The sequence below is a fragment of the Mustela erminea genome, chromosome 4, assembly GCF_009829155.1.
Source record: "Mustela erminea isolate mMusErm1 chromosome 4, mMusErm1.Pri, whole genome shotgun sequence".
In the NCBI taxonomy this organism is placed as follows: domain Eukaryota; kingdom Metazoa; phylum Chordata; class Mammalia; order Carnivora; family Mustelidae; genus Mustela; species Mustela erminea.
In genome coordinates, this window is record NC_045617.1 from 148,935,283 (window position 1) to 148,952,689 (window position 17,407).

General features: G+C 46.9%; 3 non-coding genes across 3 annotated transcripts; 2 read left to right on the forward strand and 1 right to left on the reverse strand.

Annotated features, from left to right (window-relative positions):
• Positions 1-1,667: 1,667 nt before the first annotated feature.
• Positions 1,668-1,749, reverse strand: TRNAS-UGA. Its single transcript has one exon. It is a non-coding gene; the product is annotated as a tRNA-Ser (tRNA).
• Positions 1,750-9,000: 7,251 nt separating this feature from the next.
• On the forward strand, positions 9,001-9,072 carry TRNAQ-CUG. Its single transcript has one exon. It is a non-coding gene; the product is annotated as a tRNA-Gln (tRNA).
• Positions 9,073-16,477: 7,405 nt separating this feature from the next.
• TRNAS-AGA lies at positions 16,478-16,559 on the forward strand. The gene has a single exon. It is a non-coding gene; the product is annotated as a tRNA-Ser (tRNA).
• Positions 16,560-17,407: the final 848 nt, after the last annotated feature.

Here is a 17,407-nt window from a genome sequence, read left to right on the forward strand (position 1 = left end):
GCACACAGCGGATGAAGCCTACTGGCCGCCATGGGCGAAACAAGCTCCCTGAGCCCACCTCCTTTGCATTCCCCTCTATTTGTAGCTTTTTTATGGCAATATCATGGAGGAATTCCACATGGACTCACGTTCTGAAGATAAGACCACTGGTTGTCCCAGTCATTTACTAAGTTTACATATTCTGATCACCATTGCCACAGATGTCCTGCAATTTCTGCTCTAAAATTCTCTTGTGACTAATCCTGGCCTCAAAAGCCCCCTCTTTGAGACACTGAGACTCTTTCCGACTAAGATCCTCTTTTGCTGAGTAAGTCTGATACACCCTGTTTACCAGAATCAGCAGGCTTCCCTGATGGGTTTTGTATGGGGCTATGCAAGGATTTTGCTTTTAGTCTCAAACCAGAAGTATTGCTGGGCTTGGCAGCCTTAAATCCACTTCCTGGGTTTAACAAAGCGTTCCCACTCCTGGGCTCTGGAGTTTTCAGGCTGAGAAGACAGAATAGATGTGTTGCTCTTCTTTATAAACTAATCATTCATATGAAGTGACAATAACAATCACTTCTTATCACTCAAAAACAGGTAACACCTCATTGCTGTCCAATGACATTCTGCAAACTTGGGCTAGCAGAACACTCAGTACACAAGGGGTAACAAGCCCATACTCCAGACCGACCACTTAGACTTATCTATGGAGGCAAAAACCTCAATAAGAGAGTTAGGCAGTAACATTAATTTCCAGCTGTAGATAGTAGCAATGAAAGCCCCCCTGGTCTGCCCCTACACCCCCCCCCCACCTTTTGGTTCCCTGGTATAGACCCAAACTGAGAGTTCAAGCCCACCCCTTCCTCTTCCTAGCTGGGTGAACTTGGCCATGTTATTTTCCTCCAGTGGGTGTCAGTTTCCAGATTTATAAAGTAAGGGTAATAATAGTATTCATTTCTTATGAATGTGATCACACAAGCTAACACACATAAAGCACTTGGAAATACATCTGTAATGTCTGATAAGTAGGAACTGATATAAAAGTCATTCCTGCGTATAAACTACAGCAGGACTGTGTCGCTAACCACTGGTTTTTAAGAAGTGTGTTCCCTGCAGTATCTGTGACAAGTGACCTCACAACCACACCTAAGAAGCTCTTTGGTCTACATAGCATTTTACTGGGCAGTGTTGGTCAAGTCAAGTTTCGATTTCTTATTCTGTAAAATCGCCTCTGCTATGGGGTTATATTGGAGATTAAATTAAATGATGTCATGCATATAATGCCAACTCAGTGCTTGGGACCTAGTAAGGATTTAAAAAAAAAAAAAAGATAGTTGTTAGAATAAATGCCGCTTTATACATCCTGAGTTCTAGATAGTAGCAAGGAAAACACCTCCAGTCCCAGAGAGGATGGGGACCTGGCTGATGCTGAGAACCCAAGTTGGCTGTGACCCATAATTGAGGAAAAGGAACAGCCCTCCTCAAATCAGGTATCATATTGCGTGCCCTTCCACCCTCGCAGAGGCACTCATCCACTTAACACTGAGGGTCAAAGCCTGAGTGAGAGATACCGGGGTGTTTGGAATTGGAGGAACAGATCCAACCGGAGCCAGAGAAACAGGTCACTGGCAACGCAGAGGGTAGACCAGCAGGGACTAGAGGGTAGGAAGAAACCTTTGTAAAACCGTAGCCGGCAGGATTCGAACCTGCGCGGGGAGACCCCAATGGATTTCAAGTCCATCGCCTTAACCACTCGGCCACGACTACCCACCGGCAGGTGCTCCTTGTCAGCGATTAGAAGGTGCGCCACCTCAGAGGCACGCGCGCACCTCTCCCCGCGGCGCGACATCACGCTGTAACGGGAGAACGGAGAGACGGTTCGTGTCACTGTTAAGTCTGCGAGCGAGGAATCCCCTGCGTCCACTCAGGGGACAGTCCTGGGTGAAACGCGTGGCGCATAAGCAAATCCAAATTCGGCGGGGTGCGTGGAATTCGGAGAAGCCCTGGGAGCCGCGGGGGACCGTGTGTGCCCAGAACTCCCGCCCCCGTCACCGCCGATTGCCCGCCCGCAGGCAGGGACCTCGGAGCAGGGGGCGTCCCCAGCGACCTCGGACCTGCGGATGCCGACGGTGCCTGGAAGCGGCCTGGGAGGACCCGGAGTGGTCCGCGTCCGCTTTCCGCGCTCAACGCCAAGACCCAGGTATCTCGGATGGCTGCACCCGCCCCGCCGCGGAAGAGCGGGCTGAAGCCGGGCGGGGACCGGGGTGCGGGCTGGGCGGGGGCAGTGAGGGTCGAGGAGCAGAAGGCGACGCTGGGGAGGTCCCCGCTGGTCGCCTCCCCAGAGAGGGAAGCCCGAGCCCGGCGCATGGGGGCGAAGCAGCTCGACCCCGGGGTTTCCGGCCTCGGGACACTGTCCGCGCCTCACACACAGCGGGGTGTGAACGCCGCGGACTCAGTCTACCGCATTGACCGAATCCTTCCCGCCCGTAGTCCTGATGCAGGGGCGCCCTACAGAACCGGGTTCTTCTTTGAATGGAGGATTTAGGGGCCACAGGGTTGAGCCTTGGGAATTGAAGTACTTGATGGAAACACCGTCACAGCCGGCTCGGACAGACCTCCGGGTACAATCGGAGACACCTTCCAGGCCTGAGGCCCTCGGTGTCTCCAGCAGGTAACTCTCCCACATTGTTTTCATCGGGGGCCGGCAAAGAGGGCTGCGCCCCTGGTGGGTTCAAGTGGGTCGCCCGGGAAGAAAAGCGGCAATCCTACGCCCTCCCACCTGTGAATGAGACTTGACTTGAAAACACTCTTTGCTGATGCAATCAAGATAAAGCGAGGTCATTCTGGATTGGGTTGGGCCCTAAATCCAGTGACTGTATCCTCATAAGGGGGGGAGATTTGGAGACACACGAACAGACAGCCGGGGACAAAGGCCATGGCAGAAGGTCGCAGGGCTGGGAGCAGGGCAGGCGCAAACACCAGGCAGGCCAGGGAGGAAGCCTTGACACAGCCTCCCTCAGACCTTCTAGAAACAGCTAACCTTGCAGACCCCTTGAATTCGGGTTTCTGGTGTCTGGATCTGTGAGAGGAGAAATTTCTGTTGTTTTAGGCCACTCTATGGTAATTTGTTGGGGCAGCCCTAGGACACTAATAAATCTCCTTCCTCTTGTGCTTGGAACAAGGTCCCTGTTCTCCGTCCTGCTTCTCAATTCCACCAAGGAAGCTCACACAAATGGTTACTTCCTGCACACGGCAAACTTACTTCGGAGAGAACTCTTCTAGGGAAATAATGCAAACTAAAGGAAGTTATTTGTGTGCAAAAACTTCTGTGATACTTTTAGTTATAATAATACCATAATTAAAACATCTCCAACAATGGAGGGGGGGGTATATAGCTTACGTTATCTATGGCTGGAAGAATGTTGCAAAGCTATTGAAAACAATATTTTGGAAGAGGTTGTGATAGCTCAGGGAAGAAGTGCATGATAGAATGTTAACTGAAAAGAGCCAGATTAAAACTGTATGTAATATATGACCTTGATTATGTACAGTTTTGCTTTATAAATATTTGGAAGTCGGGGGGGGGGGGTAGATATGCCAAAGTATTGGGTTTGAGGGTTGTGGGGTTTTTTCCCCCTGTGTTTTGCTATGATTTGAAGCATATGTCATTACTAAAGTCTTTAAAATGAAGAAGCAGAAATAATGACTTTATTGCTGGACTGAGAAGAAGGGATTCTCTACACAGGAGACTTCAGCATTATTCAGTAGCCGCGCATGGGCTCAAGTGGCCATCATGCAAAGACACTACTTGTTAAATATCTTGGAGAGGCCAAGTTTTACGGAGAGATTGAGTGCGGGGCCAAGGTCACAGAGCTGGCCCCTGAAAGCGAGGGGAAGGTTGCAGCTGGGACATCTGAATTCAGCGTAGGGAGGGTTTAGGGCAGAAAAATGCCGCACTCATTTTGACTTTTGTTGTTGTTGTTGTTTTAATCAGTTCTGTCAATCCATTTTGCTTTTAAAACTAAATATTGTGTAATTTATAATGATGATGATGATGATAATCATAATAATTTGAGAAATTAATTTGGAAGACTGAAGTCCAAAGCCAGCTACAAAGGTGAGGTCATGGCTGGAAGAAACTGCCTTTCAGATGTTCAGATTTTGAGAAAGAGTCCTCAGCAAATAACAGTATAGGTTGCAGTTTGTGTGTGTGTGTGTGTGTGTGTGTGTGTGTGTACACTTTCCTCAGATGCACAAGACAGGCAGCACCAAAAAAAAAACCCTTAAAATGCTCTATAATGGGTGATCTCAGTTACAGCATTTTTCGGAGCAAGGTCTTCTGCTCCTGGCCTTGTTTATTTAGGAAAAGCTTTTTCTTATAAATTAAAATAGGCCAGTTTTGTTTTGGCTTGTTTTTTAATGCGGCAGGAGAGTGGCACCAGACCAGAAGGGACTTGTCGGAGGCTCTGCTCCTGGGCCCCAGGCATCACTCAGACACCGAAAGTGATCCCTGAAGGCCTGGAGCGAGAATCATCCAAATGGTCACGATGGGAACCAAACTTGAGCTCGGAGTGGTAAAAAGGATTAGAAAAACCCATCTCCTGCCCAGGAAGCCAGCCCTGAATGAGCTGCTCAGACACCACAAAGGCCACAATTTTTACTCATCTACACATATGCTCACAATGAAACCAATGGAAAAATATGGCCAGTTGGTTACTAGAAGGGCTTTTGTGGGGTTTTTCCCCACAGAGAGAGAGAGAAAGAGAGAGTACCACCAGACAAACCGGGGGGGGGGGGGGGCGGTGGGCGGGGGGCAGGGAGGGGGCCCGTGGGCAGAGGGAGAGAGAGGATCTTAAGCAGGCTCCACACCCAGCACGGAGCCCCACACGGGGTCCTATCCCACAACCCAGAGATCATGACCTGAGCCAGGATAAGAGTCAGATGCTTAAGCAACTTAGCCACCCAGGCGCCCCAATTTTTTTGTTTTTTTAACTCTCTCCTTGTGTCTTTCTCATGAACATGGATGCAAAGAGGTGAATGGAAGTTAAACACACACTGCAATGATTCCTCACACGGGGAACACGCAGTGTGATCCGGAAATAGAGCTTCGACCACGCCCCAGAAGCTTCCTTCTGCCCCACTCCCCATCCACAGATTGCTGAGTATGTTTTAGGTTAAAATGATCATCCTACGATGTGTGGTTTTCCATCCCTTCTGGTATACCCCACTTTGTTTATCATTCTGTCCTCTTATGCTTCCCTTTTGTGTCTTGTCTGCTTGTGTATTGATTGAATAGTTCTACGTTATTTTTTTTATTTTTTTTTTTTGATGGGGAGCCGAGAGATCACCGCATATAGTCCTGACCAAACAATTCTTATACCGATATTTTAGCATTTTCCCAGACAATGCAAAGGACTTAACATTAGAAAAATGGGATTCTATTCATCTCTGTCTGGAGGGACGTCTAAATTCCTTGTTTGCATCCATATGAATTCTTTGTTCATTTTCTCCTCTAGAAGACATTCACATTGTTTTATGCAGCCAATATTTACTCAGATCTGACTCTCACGTACCCTTGTTACTCAGATTTTCCATGTCTTCCTCTGAGGTTTTTTCTACTTCCTGTCTCGATTTTCAGGAGCAGCAAAGCCTTCTGGCTGGAACATAATTTATGAGATACTTGTGACTTGGGGGTAACAGGAAAAAAAAAAAAACAAGGAAACTAGGTTTAAATGACACAGGATTTGGAAAACTTACTGAGAGTCATGAGAGGAAAGGGCTGTCTGGCCTCTGCCCTCCATCCACGTGGCCAGTGCTTCAGCAGCACGTGAAGATCAGAATTTAAGGGGTTCCCCCCAGTGGGGCCCAGGAGAAGCTGCAGCAAGGTCCAGTTACCCTGTGATAAAAATAAGCCTAGTCCTCTCCCTTCTCTTTGACCTGCTGATGTCTGAGTCAAGTCTCCCCAAACTTTATTATCAGGAATGTGCATCCCAACAGCCCTCTGAGAACTAATCTGACTAGTATTTTCCATTCAGTCATGGACACAACTTTGACGTAATTTACAAGATGAATATTAATGAAAAACTTAGCCACGATTAAAAGGTGAATTTACTTTAGCAGTATGATGCTTAATTTCTACTTAAAGAATTTGGTTTTGGTTAGTTAAAAATTAGGTTAGGTGACAAAGGACAATCTCCAAATGCAGAAGGTTTATAGCCTGGGGTCTATGGACTTTATGTATTCCACAAACACTCTGAACTAGTTTGCAAAATGATATGTATGTGTATCTAGGGGTAACTTCGTGGGAAAGGGGTTTCACAGATTTTATTCCATATGATCTGGAATTCAGAGCCAAAATAATGTATCATGAATCTCTGTTCTAATGACTTCTTTATCTTGGGGAAGAGGAGAGGAATTTTTCAGCTATGTTTTGTTTGGGGGAAATAAACAAGATGCCTATGAATGAGCACGAATACTTTAAAGCAATTCCCAGAGACTGATGCAGGACTGACCTCAGTCTAGCATGGAACTTACCATGCCACTGAGGCTGATTCTCCACTGCTCCCTGAAGTCATCTGTGATGCTCCCTGATGTGCCTGGTTCGGAGTGGGACCTCGAGGCCTAAAGCAACCTTGGAGCTCTGGCCTGAACCAAGGTCTCAGTCTACCAACAAACCATCAAATCTCCTATTTCACTTTCATTGTGGATCACTGCCCAGACAACCAGTCCGTACACTGTGTCCCTATCTTGCATCTTCTCTGTGAAGAAGTGGGAGCCAAGACCCCACCTGCTGGTTTCCTGGACTCATGGATTCATAATTTTAGTCTATCCCATGACGATTAGCCCCAAATCTCCAAGGGCAGAGCCAGGGCTTGGTGTCCTGCTAACTGCTGGGCCCACAGCAGAGTAGAGCAGTGGGCCGGCATAGGAACTTCTCCTTCCAAATTCCTACAACTCTCTGTGCTCTGAGGTCAAGTGGGTTCTGCAGGCCTTAGTACTGGGTCTGATAAAGGGGCTCATTAGTTAAAGGGGGAGGGCACTATGCTGGTGCACATTGCAAACCAGAGTTCTGAATTCCCTTTGAAGAAATAATTTCATTTGGGCACTTTCTTGTTCTTACTCCCTAAAGCAATAGTTTCTACTTACTTGGGAAGATAGAAGAGAGAGCGCCTATATCCCCCACACCCAGTTTCTCCTAGGATTAAAATCTTACCTGAGTGTGGCAATTTATTACAATCAATGAACAAATATTTATACATTATTATTAATCAAAGTCCAAAAATTATTCCGATCTCCCTGGTTTCTACCTCATGTCCCTTTTGGTTCCTGGATCTGATTCAGAATGTTGGGGTGTATTTACTCATCGTTTTCTCCTTAGCCTCACCTCGGCTGTGGCTGTTTCTCAGATTTTCCTTGTTTTTGAACAATCCCGACGGTTTGCGGGGGTGCTCAGGTATTTTGTAGGAAGCCCCTCATTTCCCCGATGTTTCTCTCATAATTAAACAGGAGTTATGGGCTTGGGGGAGAGAGATCACAGAAGAAAAGTGCCATTTTCGTGTTCATCATTTATACCATGTCAAGGGTATATACTATCCAAAATGGCTCATCGCTCCCCAAGTTGACCCTGGCCCCTGGCTCAAACTGTGAGTGTCGGGTTCCTTCGCGGCTCGGCCTGTCTTCCCCCGTCCCGGCAGCACTGCGCAGAGCTGGCGGTTAGGGCGTGCGGAGTCGGGTGATGGGGATTCTCCTGCGCGGGGGACCGGGGCGAGCTCCACATCAAAGGGGCTGGAACCAGGCGGTGGGAACTGGGAGGTGGCGTTCACGCTCACTCATTACGATTCACTTCCCAGATGTCGCTTCTCCCCCATTTAGTTATTCAGTTATTTATATCTGTTTTTGTTTTTCTCTTTTTCCTTTTCGGGCAGAGAGCCCGGAATCTGGTCCCAGCCCTCGCCCCTGCAGAGGCTCACGGTGAACGTGTTGCCGGGACCTGAAGCTGCGTCGCGTTGCAAGCACTCCGTGGTCTGGGGTCTCCGTTCCTCGGGCTTCCGGAAAGCACGTCCCTGACCCACCTGGCAGGAGAGGGTCACTCCGTCCCCGGGGCCTCGGGGACCGCGAGGTCACCGAGCGGCTGACACGCCTGGACCCGGGCTCCGGGTCCTCGCCGCGGGCTGTCACCTGCGCCTCTTCCGGAAGCGTTTCCTTCCCTTCCAGACGTCTCTCGGCACCGAAATGACCTCGGCTGGACGCCGCGGCCCCTCCGGGGGTCTCGCCGGGAAGCTTCAAACCCTGACACCCGCGAGTGTCACTCTCGGTGGAGATGATTTGCTTCTGTCCTCAGCCCTTCGGGGGACCGTCGGGCATCGCTTCCGTCCCCTCGCGACGCAGGGAGTCGTTACTGCCGGGCCGCTCGGGGGAGGCTCGCGGCTGCGGCCGGGAAGAGCGGGGGCGAAGCCTCCGGGGACAGCCCTGCGGGAAGGCCGCGGGTTCGGATCCTGCTCTCCCCCGCGGCGGCGCGGGAGCAGAAGGCTTCTCTGTCCCCGGCGGAGCCGCACGGGCCGGGACCGCCCGGCAGCGGGCGTCAAACGACGACCTCAGGCGCGTGCGGGTCCCGGGACTAACCTGCGGGGGCGGAGGGAGCGCGAGGCCCGCCCTCGGGAGGCCGCTAGCCGGTGGGTCCCGCAGCGCCCGGCGGGTGGAGACCGCGGCCGCGCGCAGGTGCAGCCCGGGCCGCCCGCACGGGAGGAGCCGCCGCACCTGCGTCTGGGCCCGGGGGCGGGGGGCGCACGGAGGCCGGGCGGCGCCCACAAGCACGGACCCGGGTCATCTGTCCCTAGAAACCGATTTGCTTTGGGACGTCGCCCGAAGGGCCCTGTGCACGCGGGGAAAGGCCAGTGTGTCACGGAGGCAGATACCAGAAACTGGGCCGCAAATTTCAGCTTTTCTAAGAACTCCTGGAGTTCAGAAGTGGAGATGCATCCTGTCAGGAAGGAGTGCTGTCGCCGCCTGTCACCGTGGGGTTCCATGGTGTAATGGTTAGCACTCTGGACTCTGAATCCAGCGATCCGAGTTCAAATCTCGGTGGAACCTGAGCGTTTTCCTTTTTCTTATTGTTAAGTTTCCCTTTTAGGGATGGTTGACGGGAGACCCCCAGTTCACAGGAACCCAGAGTGTGATCCTGAAGAGCAGGATACCCCGGGCTCTGGGTGGACCCCACCGACTGCGCGCTGCGTTGTTCAGAGTAGAGGACCATCCCCCTCCCCTCCCCGCCCCCACCGTTTTCCTCTCCCACCTAACAGATATTCTGCGACACAATTTTGAGTTAAGTTGAACTTCTCCTGATTTATTGCTTTACAGAATGTAGTGAGCTCCCTTCGTGCAGACGGATGCCACAAAATGAGGGAGAAGAAAAGTTCTCATGAATACAATACTCTGCTGCTCAGAGAGAGTGAGGCTTTCATAATGTCCATTAGGTACAATGACCTGAATTTATGGGAAAATTTCATTTTCCACTGAGAAACGGAGACTTGTGAAAATCTATTCATACTTTAAATGAAGAATTTCTTGAACTGTCTCAGATATTTGAACACTACTGAATGCCCACATGTAAACTCGAAGCACTTGTGGATGGAGTAAATAAAGATCCAGATACATTTTCTAAATGTTTCCACTGTTACTTTGGTCATTTCTGTGACATGGAGCCACCACACGGAATTGTTGTCCATGAAGAATACGTCCCACAGAAATCAGAGCTTTCAAATTGTGTCCTAGGTTATCTCTGTGATCATTTTATTTTCATAACTGGATGTTCCAATTGCAAGTTAATTCATTTTCTGGTAAATGTCTGCATGTGTCACAACTTAAGGCAGGACAAGGTACTGAGATCCTCAAAAAGTAATTCCAACGTGCTTTCCTTAGTTTTATTTCAACTATCATATGTCTAAAAATTGTATATTTTTATTCCAAGATTCAAAGTGTCAGACTATACTTTATCTTCTGGGTCTTTTTCACTTAGCAATACATTGCTAAAATTAATTGTTACTTTTGTTGTAATAGCTGCCATTCATTACTCCTTCATTCATGAATAATGCTCTACTGTGTCAATATACTGCCGTTCATTCATCCACCTTTTTGTCAATGGGAAACTCACATATTTTACGTGATATGAATTTGGTTTTGAATTACGTCAGCGCCAGGGTCAGGGAAATTGAAATTGTTTTAGGGCAGAGGAAATCTGGGCTGCAGTAACCACACAGTTAGCTGAGAATTGTAACTTTGAGCTATCTTGTTCTCCCTCCAAATGCTTGGGCACAGTAATAATCACTCACCCTCTATATTATACTACCCAAGTCTCCAAATTACTCCTAATCCTTCAATTCCTAGAGTTAACTGTCAGCAGTTCTCTGTAGCTCTCTATGTCCCCCCACATGCATGCCATTGCTAGGTCCTATTTCACCACCACTTCTAGCAGCTTACGTAGTTTACTGGAACTTAGCCTTACCAAGAAGTAATTCTGCAGAAGATCTATGCCACCTGTTTCTTTCTTCTGAAGGAAGAAATCTTGCTTTCGTACATCTGATGGACAAAGCTTGGGGCACATGCCTGCATTCTAGCTGCACAGAAGGCTATGGAATTAAGTTCTGTCCTGAGCATGTGCAGTTCATAGCTAGGCAACTTCTTCCTAATATATGAAGTCTGAGCCACAGTAGTCCACTATGTTCGTCAATGCGATAATGAACTACAACCCTATTTTCTTAACTTCCCAAACATTTCTGTTTCCAGTATTTGTCTCATGCATTATGATTCATCCACAGAAAGTTATTAAACACACCAAACTAAAGAATTCTGTCATTAAGAAGTAAATTATGCAAAAGATCACTTAAAAAAATAATAACCATAAAAAGAAATAAAATCATAAAGGGGAAATTTATTCATTGACATTAAAAGCTCAACTCAGTGGTCTGAATAGTAGATAAGCAGAAATGATGAACAGATTAAGGAACAAGAAATTGGAACTAATGACCAAATGGTATACAAAAATTATGAAGAACAGGAACGTTCAGAAACACACCAGAACATCTACATAAAAAACGAATGCATAAGACAGTATCATTAGCAATTACTAACTTTTAAGATGTAGAAACAAAATGGAACTAAAATAATAGACAACAGTAGTATAAGAAATGAATATTGTGATCAGGGTCAAATTATGTTAGAGTTATTTATGAGGAGAAAAGATTTAAAAAGTTCAATGAAGTCATAATTCATGTAAATGATGAATGATTGTAAAATCACTCTTTGTCTGAGTTCATGGCCAAAGCCACACAATCACCATTGACAAAGAGGAATATAAAATTCCAGGATATAAAAATAACCAAGAAATATTATTGAAAAAATAAATTATTAGCATTATACTTTAATGTATTACATAACATATGAATATATGGCAATTATAATTATACTGTAATTAAGATTTTAGCAGTCAGAAGTTAAAATATTGATAATATTGTGCTTCACTGTCATTTCCTAAATTTTTCTGCAGTTACTGCACTGCAGAGTTGAGTCCCAGAAGAGTCCTCTCTCCTCTCTTAACTTAGATGGGCTTCATTTGTTTCTCACCATTTCTCTTTTTCTTCATATACTTTATTATATTTCAATCAATGGAGATTTATCATGATATAACACATAACTTTAGAGTTTTTCTTCCTTGTGAAAGTTTAATACAGCAAAGTAAACATTCTACTTTTAAATTGTCTTGACCAGATGGGAGGAATTCTCAGACAGGACTTTTTCTTTAAAGACTCAAAGCTAGGGGTGCCTGGGTGACTCAGTTGGTTAAGTCACTGATTCTTGGCCTTATTGAGGTCTTGACCTCAGAGTGTCAAGTTCAAGCCCTGCACTGGGCTTCATGCTGGGCAAATATTTATAAACACCTGTTGGGAATAAAATTGTGAGGTGTTCTCTAGCTAAAGAGTCTCAATATTTATATTATCTTTTTATATTTAATTTTTATTAATTCTTAATATTACATAAAATAAACAAAATTAGCCATTTTCACAAACTATTCATTGAAACATTTTCCCCCAGAAATAGTGAAAATCCATTCATATTTCAACAAGTTGGTATTATTTTGATATATAAAGCACATAAGGAGATTTTCATTTATTCTTTTAAAGATTTTATTTATTTATTTGAAGAAAGAGACACAGCAAGAGGGGGAACATAAGCAGGGGGAGTGGGAGAGGGAGAAGCAGGCTTCCCAACGGAGCAGGGAGCTAGATCCAGGACCCTGGGATCATGACCTGAGCCGAAGGTAGATGCTTAACGACTGAGCCACCCAGGTGCCCCACTCATTTATTCTCAATAGCTAGAATTATTATTTTTGTTTTAAAATAACTTTTCCCATAGTCACAGTAAACCTGGATGATATGCCTTATTCATATCACTAGTTCTCTTAAGCTGATTAGATATGATGACAAACAATTCAATCTCATGACTGCTCATTAAACTTAGGTTTAAGGGTGCCAAAAATGATGTGGAAATAGGCACCTGGCTATTTGGCATAATAAAAGCAAAGGATAAAGCAACATCTGTCAGCAGAGTGTCGAGTTCAAGGCTGAAATCACATCTCATTACATCTAATGTTGATTACATTTAGATTTGTTAATTATGTATATTCAGACCTTCAGTGAAACTATAATAATAGAAATGGCATATTTAACTTAATTTTTAAATTTTGAGATTATTGTAAATTCAAATGCACTTCTTTTTTTTTTTTTTCAAGTAGGCAGAGAGGCACGCAGAAAGAGAGAGGGGAGGAAGCAGGCTCCCTTGCGGAGCAGAGAGCCCCACACGGGGCTCGATCCCAGGACCCTGGGATCATGACCTGAGCTGAAGGCAGAGGCTTTAACTCACTGAGCCACGCAGGTACCTCCAAATGCATTTCTAAGAAATAATACAGAGAGATCTCCTGTACCCTTTACCCAGTTTCCCCCAATAGAGACACCTTGCAAATTGTCCTACAGTGTAACAACCAGAATATTGACACAAATACAGTGAAGATGAAACATTTCCATTGCCACCAGGATCTCTGTTCTTTCACACTTGCTCTCCTCCCGTCCACCCACTCTGTCCTCCATCTCTGGCACTGATTGGTTCTCGTCTTCATGTGTTCTCATCTAAACAATGTGTTGTAGGGCCACGTGGGTGGACCAGTCAGGTGAGTGTCTGCCTTCAGCTCAGGTCATGATCCTGGGTCCTGGGATAGAGCTCTGCCCATGGTTCTCTGCTCAGTGGAGAACCTGCTTCTCCCTCTGTCCTGCCCTGACTCGTTCTTTCTCTGGAGTCACATAGTATATAGCACATTGAGGTGAACTTTTTTCAGCCACTGTAATTGTTTCAAACTGAGATTTTTATTTGCCTTATCTTTTAATGACCAGAGAAGACCAGTAATGTCGAGCATCTTTTTGTGTGCTTATCAGCCATTTATATATCTTTTTTGGAGAAATGTCTATTGGAGTACTTTGCCCACTTTTGAAACTGGGTTTTCTTTCAGTTGTGGAGTTATGGGAATTATTTTATATAGTCTAGGCATTAAACCCTTATCAGATAAATAATTTACGAATATTTTCTCCAGTTCTGCAGGTTGTCTTTCTCTTCTCTTGACAGTGCTCTCTGATGCACTTAGCTAAAATCAAGGCGTCAGCAGATGTGCATTCCTTCTCGAGGCTCTGGGGTAGAATCCGTTGCCTTACTCAGTTGGGTCAGAATTCAGTTCCTTATGGGTGTAACACCAAGGTTTACTTGCTCGCTGAAAGCTTAAAATGGTTTCCAGCATTTAGAGGCCTTCGCATTCCTTGTTCTGTAGACCCCCTTCCTCCATCTTGAATGTTGGCAGTGATGGGTTGAATCCTTCTCATGTCCCATCTCTATGGCCTACTGTTTTGCCTCCCTTTTCCACTCTTAAGCACTTTTGTGATTAGATTGGGTCTTCCCAGATAATTCAGGTAATCCCCTCATCTCAAGATTTTTACCCTTAATCATGTTTGCAAAAATCCCTTTTGCCACATAAGGCAACATCTTCTCAAGTACTAGGAATGAGGACATGGACATCTGGGGATACCAATATTCTGCCCATCACAGCCTCTACTGACTGAGTGTCTTTTTTCTTTCAGTTTAAGATTTTCCTAGTTCTTGGCATGACAAGTGATTTTCAGATGATTCCCAGACATTTTGGGTATTACGCTATGAGACTTTGGATCTTACTTAAGCCTTGTTTTAGTTGGTTCCTTCAAACATCTAACACTGCTCTGACAGGGGAAGGTGCAAACCTCCTGGCTACTACGGGGAAGGAATGGAATTCCAGGTTCCTCATTCAGTCCTCTTGAGACCCAAGATGTCAGTGCCCTAGTGTTGTGCAGGAGAAGGAGTCCTGGCTCCCCACTAGGCTCCCATGGGTCTTCCCTGGTTGGAGGAGTAGAGGAGCGTTGTCATTGCCACACAAGCTCCACGAACAGGGAGTGTGTATGGCCCTTCCAGCTAAGCAATGATGAAAATCTTCTCTCTCCTTAGACCTCTTCTGATGCCACCCCAGTGGGGAGGGTAAGACGTCTTTACTGCCAAGTGGGAGGTGGTTATGTGGGCACATTATAGGCTCTCTACTGACAGGGTTTAGGAAAAGCCCTTTAAAGCCTGGAGCAATGAAAGTCTCGGTCTCTTCCTCTGCTTTCTCTGATACCCGGTGGAGGGGAGCACGTTGCCGCAAGCTGGCAAGGGTGGGACTCTAGGCTCCCCGCTCTCTTTGCCGCTCATAGGCAGGGGTGAGGCTACAGTTTGTTTTTATTCCATCTTCTTGCAGGTGAGTGTCTCTAAACTGGAATGTCTGGCCTCACTGAATGCACAAAGTGAACTCAAGGATCATCAATCCTTAGGCTAAACACACAACTTTTAAAATACACAGCTTTTAGGAAAAAGAGGCAATCTTAGGTCCAGGAACTTGTCCAAATATCATGACTTCCTCCAGGGGAAGTGGTCTCAGTCTCCCATTCATCCTTGATTACACAGATTACGCAGCACACATACCAACTGTCTGTCTGATTCTTTGGGACACAGCAGCTCACAGAAGACCACCCCCCCCAACTGACCCTTGACTTAGCTAGTCGTTATGCTAATTGCACACCTTTGGCTTCCTGAGTTTTCCACCAGACATCTGGTGCTCTGGAGTCCTAGCATTCCCATTGCCATTAACAAGCCCAACCCCTGTGGTGAGCCTGGGTTGCATGCAGAGCTACCCCTAAGCCTCTCAATAACTCTAGCACCCTTCTCACCAGCACACTTCTGATGGCCTTGCTGAATAGTGTTGGCTATCTTGGTAAGAAGTGTCTGGGGGTCCTGGGGGAGCTTCTGGGGTGTTGGCTGTGACACACTTCCAGTGGCTCACAATGGCATGTGGACTGTGAAAAGTCATAAATCCTTATACTTCGGAGTTGTGCATTATTTCTGTGTTTTGCTTCAGGAAACACAAATGTTTGCCTTGATTGAGATACCTGGTTAGCAACAGGAATGAAAGGCAGCGTTCATCCCAAAGGTGGTTCTGTGTTAAGGATTTTTCTCAGCACATAGCAACATATTAGTGAAGTGACATTCTCACTTCACAACATGAAAACTGACACAGGGTTCTGAAGTAACCGACTTGAAATCACGTGGGAGTAAGGGACTGATCCTGCCGGAAAACCCTGGGGGTCTGGCAGCAGAGTTTGGGTTTGAAATTTTCCATCTCTGTAAGCGGAAAATCGGAGCTTTGAAGGTGAGTCTTTCATAAAATTAGTAAATCCAAGCCTGAAGATGATAATGAACTTGGGGAAAAAAGTCTTGCCTGGCTCTGGAAGTGGCTACTATGGCCAACTTACATTCCTTAAAGTCAAAATTCCAAAAAGCGAGGGTTTTTTGTTTTTGTTTTTGTTTTTGGTTTTTTTGCTTGTTTTCTTTTAAAGTAAGTTTGACTCCCTACTAACAATGTTTGTGAATGGAACCTTGGTCTCTCATCTTAAGGCACGAGAACACAACAGATAGGACAGTGTGCCTCCTGGAGAAAATGAAGGGTGCCTTCTTCCTTTCACCAGCGGCAGAGGCTTCCACTATGTGCATGTCCTCAAAGTTATTTTGAAATTGGATGTTCATTTGGAGGTGTTCAAATCGGGGCTACCCTCACAATTCCCCAGCGAATGCTAGAGCCTGTGTTGGGGGATCTCCTGGGTCCTCATCAGAAGCTGGGCTCCCGGGAGGTCTCCTGCTCCATCTCCTCCCAGCGGGGCCATGAGAGGAAGGCGGCCTTCCAGGAGGAGGAGGCAGGGCAACTGGGTCGCGTTGCCACAACCGCAGGCCACTCCCCGGAATGACAGCCATCAGTAAGAGTCACCAACAGCAAATGCACTTTGTCTGGCAAATGGGACCTTCGGAAGAGGCTGCTTATGCTAATGAGGCTGACAGCTCGTACGTAGTCGTGGCCGAGTGGTTAAGGCGATGGACTAGAAATCCATTGGGGTCTCCCCGCGCAGGTTCGAATCCTGCCGACTACGGCGGCTCCCCTCTTTGGGGACGCCACTTCTTGTCTCATCACCCCTGAGAGATGTGGCCCTTGCCCAGCCTTGCTCTTTACAGGGCGGCTCAAAGACTCCGCAGTTTTCCCAAACAGCCACACATCCGCGCGCGCGCTTTTTCCAGTAGTTTTTTCCAGAAGGAACTCCGCCCCAGCCCCCACAGGGCTGGCTTTCCGCAAAGTAGAGCCCAGGCTTTCTGATGCTTTCCTGTTTGCTGCCATCAGACCCTGGCTTTCCAGGCAGCCGCTCCTATAGGAGATGCCGCAGCAGTTTTCCACTGATGGGCTTCACAGGCAATGGAAGGTGGGTTGATTCCTTGACATTCCCTCCAGGGGGTACGAAATGAAAATCACTTAAGTCCCGAAGCAAGGAAGGCAGTCAAGGTCCTAGGTAGATAGGCACGTTGTACTTTTTCTTACTCCCTACTTACTGGGTCCCCAGAAATTCTCCACTGGGCAGCCATCCTCCGCCGGGCCGGCCCTCTCTGGTGAGCCAGAAATCAAAAGGAGAAAAACAGGAATTTGAACCCTAGACCTTCAGATTCAAAGTCTGCCCCTCTATGGACGGAGCAGTCCCTGACGGGAGGGGTTAGAGGGGTCTTTTCCGAGTCTCGGTAATTCTAATTCCATCCCGGGCCTCGGAGCCCAGCAGGTCGTCGGTTGGGTCAGCATTACTGGCGGTAGGTGAGCGCGAGTGCGGGGACAGAAGAGATCCAAGTCGGGCTGGGTTAAGGAGGGTGACACTGATCCGGGGAGTTTATTCCTGGAATTAGTGATTGCAGGAAGGGGGCGTTTCACCACCGCGGAGTCGTGAGGAAAGCACAGGCC